The sequence below is a fragment of the Oncorhynchus gorbuscha genome, linkage group LG01 (assembly GCF_021184085.1).
Source record: "Oncorhynchus gorbuscha isolate QuinsamMale2020 ecotype Even-year linkage group LG01, OgorEven_v1.0, whole genome shotgun sequence".
In the NCBI taxonomy this organism is placed as follows: Eukaryota; Metazoa; Chordata; class Actinopteri; order Salmoniformes; family Salmonidae; genus Oncorhynchus; species Oncorhynchus gorbuscha.
In genome coordinates, this window is record NC_060173.1 from 41,455,936 (window position 1) to 41,474,913 (window position 18,978).

General features: G+C 45.6%; 1 protein-coding gene across 2 annotated transcripts in view; it reads right to left on the minus strand.

Moving 5' to 3' along the window:
* Window positions 1-18,978, minus strand: part of LOC124037698 (zinc finger protein ZFPM1-like) — a 92,620-nt gene that overhangs the window by 23,248 nt on the left and 50,394 nt on the right. The window lies entirely within an intron of this gene.

Below are 18,978 nucleotides of genomic sequence, written 5' to 3' on the forward strand. Positions count from 1 at the left end.
GAGGTAGCCATGTACATATACTGTGGGTAGGGGTAATGAAACTATGCAACAGGATAGATAAAACAGTAGCAGCAGCTATGTGATGAGTGTGAAAGTGTGTGTCGTCGGTATGCATGTGTACGCGTGTGTGTTGGGGTTTCAGTGTAAATGTGTGTGAGTGTGTGGGTAGAGTCCAGTGTGTGTGCATGGAGTCAGTGCAAGAGAGTTAGCGCAAAAAAGGGTCAATGCAGGTAGTCCAGGTAGCCATTTGATTAGCTATTTAGCAGTCTTGTTTCGATGTCCTATGGCTTGGAGGTAGAAGCTCTTCAGGGTCTTGTTGGTTCTAGACTTAGTGCACTTGTACCACTAGCCGTGCGATAGGAGAAAGAACATTCTATGGCTTGGGTGGCTGGAGTCTGAAAATTATTTGGGCCTTCCTCTGACACCGCCTGGTATAGAGGTCCTGGATGGCAGGGAGTTCCGCCCCAGTGATGTACTGGGCTGTACTCACCACTCTCTATAGCGACTTACGGTCGGGTGCCTTGCGGTTGCCGAACCAAGTGGTTATGCAGGTGCCGTTGATAGGATAGTCTTGAACGGATCTTGTACAGAGTTCATCCAGTTTGTTCTCCAGGGACTGCACTCCAATACAACAGAGGGCAACGGTGGTTCACCGACGTGGTCGCGTCAGTATGCCCCCTTGCTTGCAGCTCTTTTGCAGCCGCTTCCTCTTTCGAGACCTGGGTATTTAAGGCCTGGTATGGAGTAAGCAGAATGTAAAGAGCTGCCAACTCGTTGAAATAGAAATTTCCCTCCAAATCGAGGTTAATGATCACTGTTAAGATGTCCAGAAGCTGTTTTTTCAGTCATAGGAAATTATGGCGGAGACATTATGTGAGCTGGTGCACACACAGAAAAAATATGTTTGTGTGGAGGTGCTGACTAACGACGAATATAAACTATAAAAATAAATAATACAGAAATTTGCACACTATTGGGTTAATCACCCAATAAATTACTTGGAGTTGATATATGGAATGTGCGACTATCTTTATGATTTATTTTGATAGTCTATAGGAGACATTATGTACAAAAGAAGTTAAGATCAGCTTTAAAAAAGCTGGTAAGACTGCTACTATCCAATTTTCTGGAGGAGGGGGGGGGGGGTTTACTAGACTACTAGAACAGGAGGAGACTCAGGCCATTGAGGAGGAGAACGCTTCACTAACAAACTGACACCCCTTACAACAACACAGAGGATCAACCAAGTAGGATCTCAAAGGCTTCAACAAAAACAGACGTCTCTCACAAAGGGATGATTGAGAAAGACATGTAGAAATCCACCGAGTCCAGTACATACAGTAAGTCGTCATATGACACAGCCCCCATAGCAATGGTGCTCTACAGTTCAGCCCCCATAGCATTGGTGCTCTACAGTGCAGCCCCCCCCCCCACATGGTTCAGCTTCACTTTCGGGGCTCGGGCTAAAGTGCCGAGGCGATAAGAGTGTTTGTCTAACACTCTCCATGTCAAAACACTCATCTATCTTCTCTGTATCTATCCCCACCAGAGAACAACAGACAGACGCTGATAAAATGGCTTTCCCACAAGCCTAGAGTGGGAGAAAGAGGGATGGAGAAAGGGGGGGTGGCAGGGAGAAAGAGGGATGGAGAAAGGGGGGTGGCAGGGAGAGAGAGGGATGAAGAAAGGGCGGGTGGCAGGGAGAGAGAGGGATGGAGAAATGGGGGGTGGCAGGGAGAAATGGGGGGTGGCAGGGAGAGAGAGGGATGGAGAAAGGGGGGTGGCAGGGAGAAAGAGGGATGGAGAAAGGGGGTGGCAGGGAGAGAGAGGGATGGAGAAATGGGGGGTGGCAGGGAGAAATGGGGGTGGCAGGGAGAGAGAGGGATGGAGAAATGGGGGTGGCAGGGAGAAAGGGGGGTGGCAGGGAGAGAGAGGGATGGAGAAATGGGGGTGGCAGGGAGAAATGGGGGTGGCAGGGAGAGAGAGGGATGGAAAAAGGGGGTGGCAGGGAGAGAGAGGGATGAAGAAAGGGGGGTGGCAGGGAGAAAGAGGGATGGAGAAAGGGGGGTGGCAGGGAGAAAGAGGGGTGGAGAAAGGGGGGTGGCAGGGAGAGAGAGGGATGGAGAAAGGGGGTGGCAGGGAAAAAGAGGGATGGAGAAAGGGGGGTGGCAGGGAAAAAGAGGGATGGAGAAAGGGGGGTGGCAGGGAGAGAGAGGGATGGAGAAAGGGGGATGGCAGGGAGAGAGAGGGATGAAGAAAGGTGGGGTGGCAGGGAGAGAGAGGGATGGAGAAATGGGGGTGGCAGGGAGAAAGAGGGATGGAGAAAGGGGGATGGCAGGGAGAGAGAGGGATGAAGAAAGGGGGGTGGCAGGGAGAGAGAGGGATGGAGAAATGGGGGTGGCAGGGAGAAATGGGGGGTGGCAGGGAGAGAGAGGGATGGAGAAATGGGGGGTGGCAGGGAGAGATAGGGATGGAGAAAGGGGGGTGGCTGGGAGAAATGGGGGTGGCAGGGAGAGAGAGGGATGGAGAAAGGGGGGTGGCTGGGAGAGAGAGGGATGGAGAAATGGGGGTGGCAGGGAGAGAGAGGAGTGAAGGAAAGGAAGAAAAAAATTCAGACGCAGTAGTGAGAAGGAGATGGGAACGAATCAAGCTTGTGAATGTGTTTTTGAGTGTGTTACTGTGTTAATGTGACCACTGTTTGACTCCGGTTGTCATAAATGGAGCTCATACTACTATATTTGAACACATTGTAAGCTACTGTATGAAACTGCACTGGGCTAACAAACTCATAATTAAACAAACTCCATTGAAAATCTCTGAAGCTAAAATGTATTTGTTTCCCATAAAATGTTGAAGACTATACAGGCAATAGGCCCATGTCTCTATTAGCTATTAGTCCGTGTCAGTCTTCTGTCCACATCAGTGAGGCTGAAGTCCAGTGTCTAGGCTTGGCCTATCTCCCATCACCCCCTGGTCAGATCACACTGTAACCCCCTAATCTCAACACTCCATCATTGTCCAGTCTGCTGCCCTGTCCCTGGCTGGTCTCGGTCACATGATGCCTTATCAACGTGACCACCACTATTAACCTAATTGTGAAATTGTCTGCTGAGATGTTACCTTTGTGAGGAAATACAAAGAGAGCACACTGAGAGTTAGTGTTTAGAACGCCTATTCCCCCTCAGGAGACTGAAAAGATTTGGCCAGTTATTCAAAAAGTTCTACAGCTGCACCATCGAGAGCATCCTGACTGGTTGCATCACCGCCTGGTATGGCAACTGCTCAGCCTCCGGCCGCAAGGCACTACATCACTGGGACCAAGCTTCCTGCTATCCAGGACCTCTATACCAGGTGGTGTAAGGAGAAGGCCCTAAAATTTGCCAAAGACTCCAGCCACCCTAGTCATAGACTGTTCTCTCTACTACCGCATGGCAAGAGGTACCGGAGTGCCAAGTCTAGGTCCAAAAGGCTTCTTAACAGCTTCTACCCCCAAGCCATTAGACTCCTGAACAGCTAATTAAATGGCTACCCGGACTATGTGCATTGACCCCCCCCCCCCCCCCCCCCACACACACACACACACATACATCTTTTACACTACTGCTACTCTCTGTTTATTATCTATGCATAGACACTTTACCTCTTCCTACATGTACATATTAATTACCCCGACTAACCTGTGCCCCCGCACATTGACGCTGTACCAGTACACCCTGTATATAACCTCGTTACTGTTATTTTATTGTTGCTCTTAATTATTTGTTGCTTTTCAAATAATATATATGTTTATGTTTTTTTTTTCAACTTCAGTTTGAGTAAATACCTATTTTTCTTAAAAGTGCATTGCTGGTGAAGGGCTTATAAGGAAGCATTTCACTGTAAGGTCTACTACCCCTGCTGTATTCGGTGCATGTGACAAATAACATTTGATTTGATATAGAAGCTACAAATATTTGATCCTGCTGCCCAGTCTTCTCCCCCTCCATCATCTGTAGCACAGGAAGGCGGCGTCACCTCCTGGATGGCAGGGTCCAGCTCTGAGGTGCCCACGGCCAGCCGCCCGGGCACACCATGCAACCGGCGGCTTTAAATAAGAGACCAGTTTCATCCTCCCACTGAGGCGGAGGGAGTGATCACGAGGCCCCTTTTAATCACTGCACATCTGTAATCTCTGCAGGTTAGCATGGCGCTACTCTACGCAGGGCCTCCTCCAGTCCTAATCACTGCTAATTACCACTACCACCCACCACAAAACCCCATAATGGCCTGGGGCTCTTATCAATACTGCTCAATGCCCTGCCGCTCGCCTCTCGGCCTGATACTGGCCCCTCTGTAGAGGCTCTGCACCCCCACGGCCCTGTTCAATGCCCTGCAACTTGCCCACTCCGCCTGATACCCTGGCCCCTCTCCTCGCCTCTACGCCATATCTATACCCTCACAGCCCTCAACAATATGCCCGGCCTGGACCACAGACATCATCTACGCTGCTGCGTGACCAGTGGCCACAAAAACACAGGCCTTATCAATAGGGATCTTGCACGACAGAGTCCACGTAGACCGAGCGGCCAGCCTTATCAATATAGCTCCACTCTGGCAGTGTCCACACAAAGCCTCATCAATACGGCTGCTTCACCAGCCACTGGGGCGCCCTGTCCGTTTACAACAGCAGACAATAAAACAAACAATCACTCTATCATTAATGAAATGACTAATGCAATTACCCGATGAGTAGAAAGATGGAGATAGAGGGAGGGTAGGACGGAGAGGAAGGACAGGAGGGTGAATAATGCAACAATGAGGTCATAAATTAGTAACAAAAATACATGGGTGATATATATGTACAATATTTCAAATGCATCATTGACCTGGATGAAGCCAACAATCACATAACCACTTTTATTTTATAGAGACCTGGTATGTTTGTGACCTGTTGTGGCACGTATCCACAGACCGACTCACGCAAATTCCCTTCCTCTCTGAACCCTTCAAGAGGAACAAAGGAAACATCACATCTAAGCTGAGAAAAAAAAACATACTTGTTAACAGACACCAGAAAGTAGTTTGACAAGTCTGTCAAATTGCCATGACCTCAGTGAACATTGATGTCCTGCCTTTACATGGCCCTATGAGTAACCCAACATCACCAAATGGGTTATAAATTATATCATTTTAAAGTACTACCAATGACTGTAGTTTATGGTATAGTACTGTAGGGGGACCAGAGTTCAGACTAGATTACCCAAACAATGTTTTGAGACAGACATACAGTAGCACTTCCTGGTACAGGTCAAATACACAGCGTACATTTATCTAGTTATTCTCAACAATTCATGGGACTCTTGGACAGCAATTCATGGTCTAATGGACAAGAACTTTGAGTTATTGAGCAATGAATGACAACATCACCAGCATTACTCAACGACAATGACCAACATTACATCAGCCAACCTAACCTAGCGTTCTGTTGGTTGTCACGTATGCAAAACAAAATGCATGACCAATGACTAACAAAAAGCAGTTATACAACCCTAAGTAACAGGTGCTCCCCTACTCCAACACCATAGTCTCCTCGATCAAGGCTAATTGATTTTAAAAAACAATTGTTGATATCAAATGAGCACATCGCTGCGGAACCATTGATTTTTTTGACACAGTACAACAGGAAATCTTTATCAGGGCCGTACTACGACCCCGCGCTAATAGGTGGGGTTTAACCTCTGCCGAATGACAAATCCCTGAGCTTTCTTCCCCACTCACTCAGCATGGGGACTCCCTCTCTGCTCTGCCCTGTAACGCCCAACTGAGGAAAGATGGGCCCCATCGGTAAATCAAAATCAAATGTTATTTGTCACATGCTTACTTACGGGTCCTTTTCCAACAATGTCGAAGATTAAAATAAAAAAGGTAAAATAAAAATAGATGGTGACACGAGGAATAAATACACAGTGAATAATAAATAACAATAAGGAGTAAAAATAACATGGCCATCTATATACATGGAGTACTAGTACAGAGTCGCTGAACAGGGGTACAAGGTAATTGGAGGTAGCTACTGTATAGGTAAGTATAAAGTGACAAGGCAACACGATAGATAAGACTGAGGAATAAAGGAATGCCAAATCATTTCAGCCTCCTGAGGGGGAGGAGGCGCTGTTGTGCCGTCTTTACAACTGTGTGGGTGTGTCTGAACCATGTTAATTCCTTAGTGATGTGAACAAAGAGGAAGTTGAAGTTCTCGACCCGCTCCACTACAGCCCTCATAAACAGTTTCTTGGTCTTGCCGATGTTGAGGGAGAGGCCGTATTCCTGACACCACATTGCCAGGTCACTGACCTCCTGCTTACAGGCTGGCTCATCGTCGTCTGTGATCAATCCTATCACCATCTGGCCATCAGCAAACTTAAAGATGGTGTTGGAGCTGTGCGCAGCCATGAAGGGTTAAGGATAGGATAAAAATGTCAGTGAAGACACTTGCCAGCTGGTCAGCACATGCTCTGAGTACGCCTCATGTCCTGGCCCCGTGGCCTTGTGAATGTTAACTCTTACTCATATCGGCTACGGAGAGCGAGATCACACAGGTGTCCGGAACAACTGGTGCTCTCATGCATGGTTCTATGTTTCTTATCTGGAAGTGAGCATAGAAGGCATTTATCTCATCTGTTAAGGTCGTGTCGCTGGGCAGCTCACAGCTGGGTTTCCATTTGTAATCCGTGGTAGTTTGCAATCCCTGCCACAACCGCTGAACATCAGAGCTGGTGTAGTAGGATTCGTGCTTAGGATGCAGTCTTAGACGCTTTGCGTTTTTGATGGCTCGAAGGTCGAAGCAGGATTTCTTAAAAGTGTCCAGATTAGTGTCCCACTCCTTGAAAGCGGCAGCACTAGCCTTTAGCTCAGTGCAGATGTTGCCTGTAATCCATGACTGGTTGGGTTATAAACATACGGTCACTGTGGGGACGACGTCATTGATGAACTTAATTAGGCCGGTGACTGATGTGGTAAACTCCTCAATCAGATGTGTCCCGGAACATATTCCAATCTGTGCTAGTCCTGTAGTTTAGCATCCACTTCAATGGATCATTTCTGTATTGAGCGTGTCACTAGTACTTCCTGTTTGAGTTATTGCTTGTAAAGCAGCAAGCAGGAGGATAGAGTTATGGTCTGATTTTGCCAAATGGAGTTCCACCTACACTCTCTAACAAGAAACATTTCCATGATCATCCAAGCAGACCCAGAGTCCCTTCGGGTCCAGTAGCGGTTCAGTTGAAAATATACACATTTCTGGGATATGCACCTCATGCTCAGGACGCAATCATTTCCATTTTACCCTCTATTGCACAGCAAAGATAAGACACCTGCATCGCCACGCTAATCAGATGAGCTTCAACAGAACTTTATCATTGACATTTACGACTGTTTACCCAACTAATTTCTTTTAACTGCACTGCTGAACTTTTATCAGCAAAATACATACCCTAGGAAAGAGCAGATGCCAAACATGCAAATTACAAATATGTGAAATAAGATAAAATAACTTAAAACAAAATGGGGAACATTACTGTAAGCCAGGGTGGCAAGACAGTGTTGACAATATGCATTCCTGGGAATACAGACAGAAATGAAGAATGCTGACATTCACATGCAAAACTTCATTTTGAGTTCAAAGCCCAGTGGCTGAATGTGTTTACTTGCAATAAGAGCCTGTGATTGAGATACATGACTAGTAACACCCTTGTCTGAGTTTATGCTTCAAGTATACTTTATCACTCTAAAAACACAGCCAGCTGGGAGTCCAAGGTTAGGTCAAAAAGAAACATACAAAAAGGACAAGCACTGAATGTCATCATTAATAGTGGCTATGTGCAATGTACTTCCTGTGTCTCCGGGAGGCTGTACCAACAGGGGGCACTGTAAAACAGAGAGCAGCCTCATTAGGGTCAGCAGTAGGACTGGAGGGTCACAGACAGGGGAGAATGGTTAGATCCGATCAAGACACCAATACTACCCCTGATCTCCCCCCACCCACCCACACACATACAGAGACAGTGTGTGTGTGCGTGCGCTTGTGTGTGTATATGTGCGTGTGAGCTCAATCTCTATTCATTCTTTGCCTCCATCTCTTACAGCCTCCCCTTCCTCCACTGCTACCCTTTTAGAAATTGAAAGTAGAGACCTTCCAGAAACTCTCCCTGATAATCACACATAAATTAATTAGAAAATGTTTCTTGACATTCTCTCCGCATAGATGGAGGGAAAAAGACTCAGGCAAAGCCACAAAATTAATTGTACGGTATGTGACTTCGATAATTAATTCAATCATTAATTCATGTCTTCTTTAACAACTCCTTCTGGCTTCATGAAGGACATTTCAATCATAGCTGTATCAGGATGTAGACTTGGAAAGTGAGTGTAGAATGAAGCTACTGTAAACGGTCAGGGCCATGTACAAATCCACTAGCTAGAAGTTAGAAGGCCTAAGGCGCTATAATAATAGCGCACAAGGATGTGAAACAACGTGCCATAAAATATGAGTCCTTTTCTTACACTCTGGTCTGTGTCTGTACTTTAAAAGAGCAAACCGTGTTAAACATAATGCTGCTTCCTGTAATAAATCTATATAGAAATCACAGGCAGTGTGGTGGAGGGTAAATGCAAGTAAACGCAGTTTTACCCACCTTTTTCCCCCCATCTCCCAACAGTTTTACCCCCCCCCCCAATCGCCCAACAGTTTACCCACCTTTTCCCCCCATCTCCCAACAGTTTACCCACCTTTTTCCCCCATCTCCCAACAGTTTTACCCACCTTTTCCCCCATCTCCCAACAGTTTACCCACCTTTTTCCCCCCATCTCCCAACAGTTTACCCACCTTTTTCCCCCATCTCCCAACAGTTTACCCACCTTTTTCCCCCATCTCCCAACAGTTTACCCACCTTTTTCCCCCCATCTCCCAACAGTTTACCCACCTTTTTCCCCCATCTCCCAACAGTTTACCCACCTATTTCCCCCATCTCCCAACAGTTTACCCACCTTTTGCAGAAAAATGCATTAAAAGAACAGGAAGCGTTATTTTTGTCACTGCGACCGGTGAGCAGAGTTACCCACCTATTTGTTGACCACTACATTACTGATGACGGGTAAGAAGAGGGAAGTATTAATGGGCTAACAGAGGAGAGACAATTGAGTGTGCTCTTGTTCCACTTCCTAAAATGGCTACTTTTTTCCTACAGTTTTAACAGCAGATTTTGTTAGAGGAGTGTGTCAGAAAAAGTGCCAGAAATTCCCATTTCCTGGTGTTAATTCATTGAATCAGGCTGGAGGTGGTAACTACTGTATTGACATTCAATCATTCCAGCGATACTTCCATTTGGGCACACCAAGCCAACGATGCATTTCAGAAATTGCATCACCCTCTCCAAGTTCACCACAGCACAGTACATGTGACAATGCTCTTCCCCCTGCATGAAATCTCATCACACACATCAGATCTAAACCATAAAAAAACATTCAGTATAGTGGAGCAGTGAGCTGGAGTGGGAAGTTGGTGTGAGTCTGGCAGTGGAGAGATAGAGGACAGGAGGGGGAAAGAACCAACTGAAACGCAGGGTAGGAAGGACAGGATGTGGGCTAGCACTGCAGAGAAGCCAGGCATCTGATAGGGTTGTAATCACCATGGCTCTGTCCCGGCAACAGGCGCTAACACATCGGCGATGGGAGCAGCTGGGCTGATAGGGCCTGGACAGCACTGAGAAATGTTCCTTTAGATTATACCCCTCGCCTATCAATCATCACAAGGGGAACAGAGTGACACAGAGACAGGGCCAGTTGAGAGAGAGCGAGAGTGAGAGGACAGGGGTGGACAGGGGTGGGGTTCAAGAGGAACGGAGATAGAGGGGGTTGTTAAGGCTTAATTACAGTTGCTCCTTCATTCTAGATAAAATACACCAAAGCAGCTCCATCATTAAACAGTGAGCTTATTATTTTACCACATTGAAACAGACATGTAATGGCTGCCATATTTATTCACAGGAACAGATCACATTCACATGGAAGTAAACACATTCAACCACTGGGCTTTGAACTACAAATGAAGTTTTGCATGTGAATGTCAGCATTCTTTATTTCTGTCTCTATTCCCAGGAGTACATTTTGTCTTCGACCTTAGATTTTTATGCAACCACTTTTTCCAAAAAAGATTCAAACATGTTTGCAGAAAGAACGGGGTGTCAGCTATGGCATGGCACCTTGAATTTGCAAAATATATATTTTGGTTATTGAACTAAGGCAAGTCAAGTTTATTTAAACATAATTATGGTAACGGAATTACAACATGGGTCCCTGATATGTACTACATAGAAATGCATAATTATGGATATGAATGTCATTCTCCTCATGTTTCACAAGTAGTTTGGACATCCCAACGCAGCATAGTAGAGCACAGTACAATGTAGCACAGCAGAGTAGGGTAGAGTAGAGTTCAGTACACTACTTTTATTTACTGTACTATACTCAGTACTTTACTCTACTGTGCTATGCAAACTTGTGAAACATACATCTACAACAGTTTCAGATTTGGTCCAGTCCAGCCAGGCCAAGGTGGACTGACCAAATTTCAAATACTTTTCAACGTCCGGTGCTCAGTGGGTGAGGATGCTGGTTACAGTAGATGGAAAGAGAGGAGGCTCATGGGTAGGTGTCAGTAAGAGCTGGAAGAGGTCACATTAACTGGAGAGAGAGAGAGAGCGAGAGAGCGAGAGAGCGAGAGAGCGAGAGAGCGTTGTCCACTCAGACAGTTTTATAACTCTTGGTTTGACCCCCCGACGACAGAAAGAAAGCAGCTATGAGCTGAACATAACAGTATGTAAATTCAGTTGCACTAATTCCGTGACCGATTTCTTGGTTATTCCATTACCAATTTGGTAACGAATTACAAGTTTTAATCACTTAATAATATAGGCTCTTAGCGTTCATTTGACACCCAATTTGATATTCTCCTATGAACTTCACATGTAGGCAGTGGCGTGTATTCATGGATGCCAAGGGAAGCCAGGCTTCAACAAATATTTGACCAATAAATAGGTAAATAAAATAATTTATATTTCGTCTCTGTGTTTTCTAATTTTCTGTAAATTTGCAAGTGGCTGAATCTCACGGGAGAAATCATCGGAGCAAGGGAAACAATGCCCCTCTGTCTCAGTATGTGTAGCCCATGTACCTGATTCTCTCTGGACCAAAAGAGTATAACATGTTGCCGACGTAGCATTTGATTGATTGACTGATGCCAGCAAGAATTTGGCCTCCCTTGATCATTTCTTTTTTTTGCCAATCAGCATTGAGCTGAGCTCAACTGTGGGATGTTCCAGTGCAGCAAAACACCCCCCCAAGGGACGCCAGTTTGGATTTGGCTTCAGACCAATGAAATCACGTATCTGTTCCTGGTCTGCTTGTGTTGATGTCCTGTAGTAGCTAGCTTCTAAATAGTCCCTTTCCTAAGCCATGGATGGAGATGGGGATTTAGACTTGTGGTTATGATTATGCCAGCGATTCTGATCTAACCATAAATGAATATGTTGTGCCACTGGCCTGAGACAAGTTCAATATGCAGCCTAGATGTAGCTTAGTAGGCTCACATTAACTAGATAACTAGCAAGCTTGGCTGGTTAATTGTTGCTCATACAAGCATGTAGCCTATGACAACAAAAAAATAAAAGTCTACTGTATGACAGAGCCATAGACCGGTTTGCCAACATGAAAAAGAGGATGCCATTGGCATTCAACTAGTCTACAAGTAGGGTGAGTCAACATTTTTGTTTAAGCGCGCACGCACACACAGAAATCAGTACCATGGACAGCCACAAGATATTTAGCAACATTGATTGGACTAAATCGTTTTTGGTATATTTACATTTGTTTTCAGTATTAAACTAAGCATATACAGCCTTGTTGATTTGATGTTTAAATGTTTAAGTTGAAATGGTGATGGAATAGCAGAGGCAGTGCTCCTGTTGTCTTTGTGCTGATGTGCAGGAACTCTGTGGTTCTCAATCAGGTGTTGTTTAGTAAACTGTTGAAAACATTAACTTGCTTGACCATGCTGCAGGAGATATAACTGTCTGTATGCAACATTTGCTTTGTGGACTTCACCGGACAGATGTTGCTTTCCTTTTTTTTAATGAAACAAACGTATTTGTAGATGAATTTATTCTGCCACTGTGTAACTGTTGTCTTTCTGTTGTCACGGCCTTATTGTGTATCACAGTGGTGTACGAACGAATGGGTTAGCGAGCAAACAACGCAATTATCACAACATAGGTGGCATTTTTGACTGGCTTGGCTTGCTCAGTGATTTTACCCATGCACCGCATGTAGGTGCTCATGGGTCCTTTTCGATGGAAATGCCCTGAATCAATGTGTCCAATGGGCATAGAGTATCTAAAAGGCAAACAAACCTCCTGGAATGAGTAAGAAATAGCCTCTGAATTATAAATATAACCTGCTGTAATAGACAGGTTACAGAGAAGCCATGAGAAAAAGGTCTAGTAATGAGTGGTTGGCTTACTATACACCAGTATGCTGTGTGCTCATTATAAGAACATATCAAGAGACCAATATTTCCCTTAGACACACATTCTCGGCCTCACACCAGAGGGCGAAACACACTCCCTCACCCGATCCCCGTACTCCGACTCCTCAATCCCTACCCCTCAAAAGTGATGTCAGACCACAGTCAAATGTTTATGATGTGACTGAGACAACGGACTACATAAATGTCAATAGACCAACTGTTTACCCCCCCCAGATAACAGGATGTCTTCACACAGCCACAGTCACTGCCAACCGAATCACAAATGAGCTGCTTTACCCTGGCATTGCCATTCTAGAAAAATGTACCTTCTTTAACCAAGACATGCTGTAGATATACACCCACAACCTTTGCAGAAATGCATAGAAATGAAAACTGTATCACCACAATCAGTACACTTCATCCATGAAAGAATCACTTTGATTGGTGGTCACAGCAAACAAGTGTTCTTGTCCTTAGAATTATCATCTAGGTACAAACGGATACTTTCTGTAGAAAAGTAATGTCCTAAAAAAATTACAGATTTTGGGATTGGTATTTTTGTTTATTTCTAATATTAAGAGAAAATAGCTACACAAAATTATGCAAATGTGTTATTACTGCACTTGATACCTCCACTGCCTTCTGCCTTTCGTGTCACACAAGGAATAGGCTGAAATAAAACCTCAAAAGTAAAACCGCTATATCGCAACCTGATACACACAACTAAACTTGTATAACTTCTCATTTGATGGATATCTTGACAGAGAAATAAAGCAACTTGCAAAATAATAAAAAAGCAATACTAAAAAAGCAAGCACACAAGGAACATTTTCCAGATAACATTACTGCCTTTAATATTATGCATAGTGATAGGAGATTACACAGGAGATTACGGTCTCCAAAACTGATAAATACAGTATAAGGAATGTTCAAAACCTTGCTGTTAGGTACATTCATTTTCTTTATAAATTCACATAAAACCATATATCATACGCAGATTTAGAAACAGACATCATAATAATCATAATTTTTTATAGTTATGATTAAAACTACTTGTATTTAATACTTTAATCTTGGTATACCTGTAAGGAGCCATGTCAGTTCTACCTCTGCCTTTTCCACTTTAGTTCTGCTCATCCCTCATCCCCCTGCTCGCCCTCCAATTCCCTCTACGGAGCTCTCCTATAGAGGGATATGCAGATTCAGTCACTCTCTGCTGACAGAGACAACCTAACCATCTATACACACCTTCATATCAGGACCACTCCCTCCCTGCCTCTCACCCACCACCACCGCTGCCCAAAATAAATTATCATAATTTATATGCCATTGATAATATGCATATTACTATGTCACTCCATGGTCCTTCATAATTAAGAATTATAAAAATCCACCACGCCTGGTAAATAATAATAATAATTATTATTACGTTGCCATAATAATTTATTATTGCGGGTAATTTGGAGGATAAGGATAGAGGAAAATGCTAGCAAGGCAGGTCTGCTGGGTTTCTCCAGTTCCGATTGCGCAGCTCAGTGACACTGTTCTGTTCTGTATGTGGAGGAGAGAGAGCCAGGAGTGACAGTCCGTGAGCCACGAGGGATTACTGTGATGGCTATTTGCATATCAAGAATTTTAAGCAGAGGAAAATATCAAACCTTCCAGCCAGCAAGGTCATTCAAGAGACACATTTTTTTCTCTTCATAATTTATTTTGCATATCATGCAGCAGGACACATCCTAGATTAAAAAGCCTCTTTACCGTATCATACAATCCCTGCCAGACACTTGGTCCCAGCCACCGCCTTCCATTCTAAAACACCACACCCTCATCAAACTCTATATTACACACACCAACACCATTACAGAGAAATACAACCAAAGACACACACCTCATCTTCTAGGTGGCCTGAAAAATATAGCAAGAATATCATTTGTTAAATAAATATTTGAGCTAGTGTAAGCCTTTTCCTACAGCATCCAACTTCTTTAGATATTGCTTATAATCAAGGCATATTTTAATGTTCATGGTTTTCACTATCAATTCATGTCACAAAGGCAATGTATCGATAGTTATTGACAGTAAATATAATTATTACATTTTTTATACTGCTCGATAACGATCGTCTATCCAAGATAATTGTGTTGTTTAGGTTTAGAGTGTGTAGTCTTAGAGTGTTTATCTTAATTTACCGAGGTTAGCTAGCCAGCTATTTGTCGTCCTTAACGTAGGTGACTCTGCTAGCTAGCCAACGCTAGCCAACGTCTTCTGTATAGAACTCAACTACCCGGTCGCATTCACAGGTAGTATCACATTTTCACTTCATTTCATTACAGTACAACGGTTTGATTTGTTTGATCGTAGCTAGCTACTTAGCTAGCTACATAGCCGTCTTTGTATCAAAGATAATTGTGTAGTCTAGAGCGATTTTCTAGGTTCGCTAGCCAGCTATTGTCGTTCTTTTAACGCAACGTAACGTAAACAACACTGCTAGCTAGCCAGCTAGCCCCGAATAGCAACACTGCAGAAACTATTACACTCAACGGAACGACTTGATTAGTGTAGTGTCAACAACGCACCCACTGCCAGCTGGCCTACTTCAGCAGTACTGTATCATTTTAATAATTTTAGTCAATAAGATTCTTGCTACGTAGCTTAACTTTCTGAACATTCGAGACGTGTAGTCCACTTGTCATTCCAATCTCCTTTGCATTAGCGTAGCCTCTTCTGTAGCCTGTCAACTATGTGTCTGTTTATCCCTGTTCTCTCCTCTCTGCACAGACCATACAAACGCTCCTCACCGCGTGGCCGCGGCCACCCTACTCTGGTGGTCCCAGCGCGCACGACCCACGTGGAGTTCCAGGTCTCCGGTAGCCTCTGGAACTGCCAATCTGCGGTCAACAAGGCAGAGTTCATCTCAGCCTATGCCTCCCTCCAGTCCCTCGACTTCTTGGCACTGACGGAAACATGGATCACCACAGACAACACTGCTACTCCTACTGCTCTCTCTTCGTCCGCCCACGTGTTCTCGCACACCCCGAGAGCGTCTGGTCAGCGGGGTGGTGGCACCGGGATCCTCATCTCTCCCAAGTGGTCATTCTCTCTTTCTCCCTTACCCATCTGTCTATCGCCTCCTTTGAATTCCATGCTGTCACAGTTACTAGCCCTTTCAAGCTTAACATCCTTATCATTTATCGCCCTCCAGGTTCCCTCGGAGAGTTCATCAATGAGCTTGATGCCTTGATAAGCTCCTTTCCTGAGGACGGCTCACCTCTCACAGTTCTGGGCGACTTTAACCTCCCCACGTCTACCTTTGACTCTTTCCTCTCTGCCTCCTTCTTTCCACTCCTCTCCTCTTTGACCTCACCCTCTCACCTTCCCCCTACTCACAAGGCAGGCAATACGCTCGACCTCATCTTTACTAGATGCTGTTCTTCCACTAACCTCATTGCAACTCCCCTCCAAGTCTCCGACCACTGCCTTGTATCCTTTTCCCTCTCGCTCTCATCCAACACCTCCCACACTGCCCCTACTCGGATGGTATCGCGCCGTCCCAACCTTCGCTCTCTCTCCCCCGCTACTCTCTCCTCTTCCATCCTATCATCTCTTCCCTCCGCTCAAACCTTCTCCCACCTATCTCCTGATTCTGCCTCCTCAACCCTCCTCTCCTCCCTCTCTGCATCCCTTGACTCTCTATGTCCCCTATCCTCCAGGCCGGCTCGGTCCTCCCCTCCCGCTCCGTGGCTCGATGACTCATTGCGAGCTCACAGAACAGGGCTCCGGGCAGCCGAGCGGAAATGGAGGAAAACTCGCCTCCCCCTGCGGACCTGGCATCCTTTCACTCCCTCCTCTCTACATTTTCCTCCTCTGTCTCTGCTGCTAAAGCCACTTTCTACCACGCTAAATTCCAAGCATCTGCCTCTAACCCTAGGAAGCTCTTTGCCACCTTCTCCTCCCTCCTGAATCCTCCGCCCCCCCCCCTCCTCCCTCTCTGCAGATGACTTCGTCAACCATTTTGAAAAGAAGGTCGACGACATCCGATCCTCGTTTGCTAAGTCAAACGACACCACTGGTTCTGCTCACACTGCCCTACCCTGTGCTCTGACCTCTTTCTCCCCTCTCTCTCCAGATGAAATCTCGCGTCTTGTGACGGCCGGCCGCCCAACAACCTGCCCGCTTGACCCTATCCCCTCCTCTCTTCTCCAGACCATTTCCGGAGACCTTCTCCCTTACCTCACCTCGCTCATCAACTCATCCCTGACCGCTGGCTACGTCCCTTCCGTCTTCAAGAGAGCGAGAGTTGCACCCCTTCTGAAAAAACCTACACTCGATCCCTCCGATGTCAACAATTACAGACCAGTATCCCTTCTTTCTTTTCTCTCCAAAACTCTTGAACGTGCCGTCCTTGGCCAGCTCTCCCGCTATCTCTCTCTGAATGACCTTCTTGATCCAAATCAGTCAGGTTTCAAGACTAGTCATTCAACTGAGACTGCTCTCCTCTGTATCACGGAGGCGCTCCGCACTGCTAAAGCTAACTCTCTCTCCTCTGCTCTCATCCTTCTAGATCTATCGGCTGCCTTCGATACTGTGAACCATCAGATCCTCCTCTCCACCCTCTCCGAGTTGGGCATCTCCGGCGCGGCCCACTCTTGGATTGCGTCCTACCTGACAGGTCGCTCCTACCAGGTGGCGTGGCGAGAATCTGTCTCCTCACCACGCGCTCTCACCACTGGTGTCCCCAGGGCTCTGTTCTTGGCCCTCTCCTATTCTCGCTATACACCAAGTCACTTGGCTCTGTCATAACCTCACATGGTCTCTCTTATCATTGCTATGCAGACGACACACAATTAATCTTCTCCTTTCCCCCTTCTGATGACCAGGTGGCGAATCGCATCTCTGCATGTCTGGCAGACATATCAGTGTGGATGACGGATCACCACCTCAAGCTGAACCTCGGCAAGACGGAGCTGCTCTTCCTCCCGGGGAAGGACTGCCCGTTCCATGATCTCGCCATCACGGTTGACAACTCCATTGTGTCCTCCTCCCAGAGCGCCAAGAACCTTGGCGTGATCCTGGACAACACCCTGTCGTTCTCAACCAACATCAAGGCGGTGGCCCGTTCCTGTAGGTTCATGCTCTACAACATCCGCAGAGTACGACCCTGCCTCACACAGGAAGCGGCGCAGGTCCTAATCCAGGCACTTGTCATCTCCCGTCTGGATTACTGCAACTCGCTGTTGGCTGGGCTCCCTGCCTGTGCCATTAAACCCCTTCAACTCATCCAGAACGCCGCAGCCTGTCTGGTGTTCAACCTTCCCAAGTTCTCTCACGTCACCCCGCTCCTCCGTTCTCTCCACTGGCTTCCAGTTGAAGCTCGCATCCGCTACAAGACCATGGTGCTTGCCTACGGGGCTGTGAGGGGAACGGCACCTCAGTACCTCCAGGCTCTGATCAGGCCCTACACCCAAACAAGGGCACTGCGTTCATCCACCTCTGGCCTGCTCGCCTCCCTACCACTGAGGAAGTACAGCTCCCGCTCAGCCCAGTCAAAACTGTTCGCTGCCCTGGCCCCCCAATGGTGGAACAAACTCCCTCACGACGCCAGGACAGCGGAGTCAATCACCACCTTCCGGAGACACCTGAAACCCCACCTCTTTAAGGAATACCTAGGATAGGATAAGTAATCCCTCTCACCCCCCCCCTAAGTTTTAGATGCACTATTGTTAAGTGACTGTCCCACTGGATGTCATAAGGTGAATGCACCAATTTGTAAGTCGCTCTGGATAAGAGCGTCTGCTAAATGACTTAAATGTAAATGTAATGTAATGTCTATAGTCATATCACTCACTTGATTGAAAGTGTAGGCTACACCATATGATAACCACTTATCATATGGTCCTACCAGGGAAAATAACACACTAATGACACTTTACAGGAAGATAGTATAATGCCTTTCTGATGGGAAGTGTCACATTTTATTTTCTAATAAACAGGAAACTAATGTGGTCGACAAATATAGGCATGGGAAGAATGAAAATCCTTATTTTGAGCAATTACAATATGAGTCTTCCTGCTGTTCGTGTGAAATGTAATGTCTGAGCAGTGGTAATGACACAGACACAATGCAATATAATTTACAGGAACGAAATAGATTTTAAAAATATATAAAAATCAATTCTATAAAGAATTGCTAACGTAATAATCATTACCATTATATTGTAAAAATGGGATTTTTGCACAGAATTGGAAATGACATGAAAAATATTTCTACACTGTAAATGAACGACAAATATTCATGATTGTGGTCATCATTGACTCATTATGGCATAGAGAGAGAGCGAGAAGACTGCGAGGGCCTGAAGACATCAGTCATGGAGACAGAATATATCAAATTTCTCACATGAAGCGTGGCTGCCATG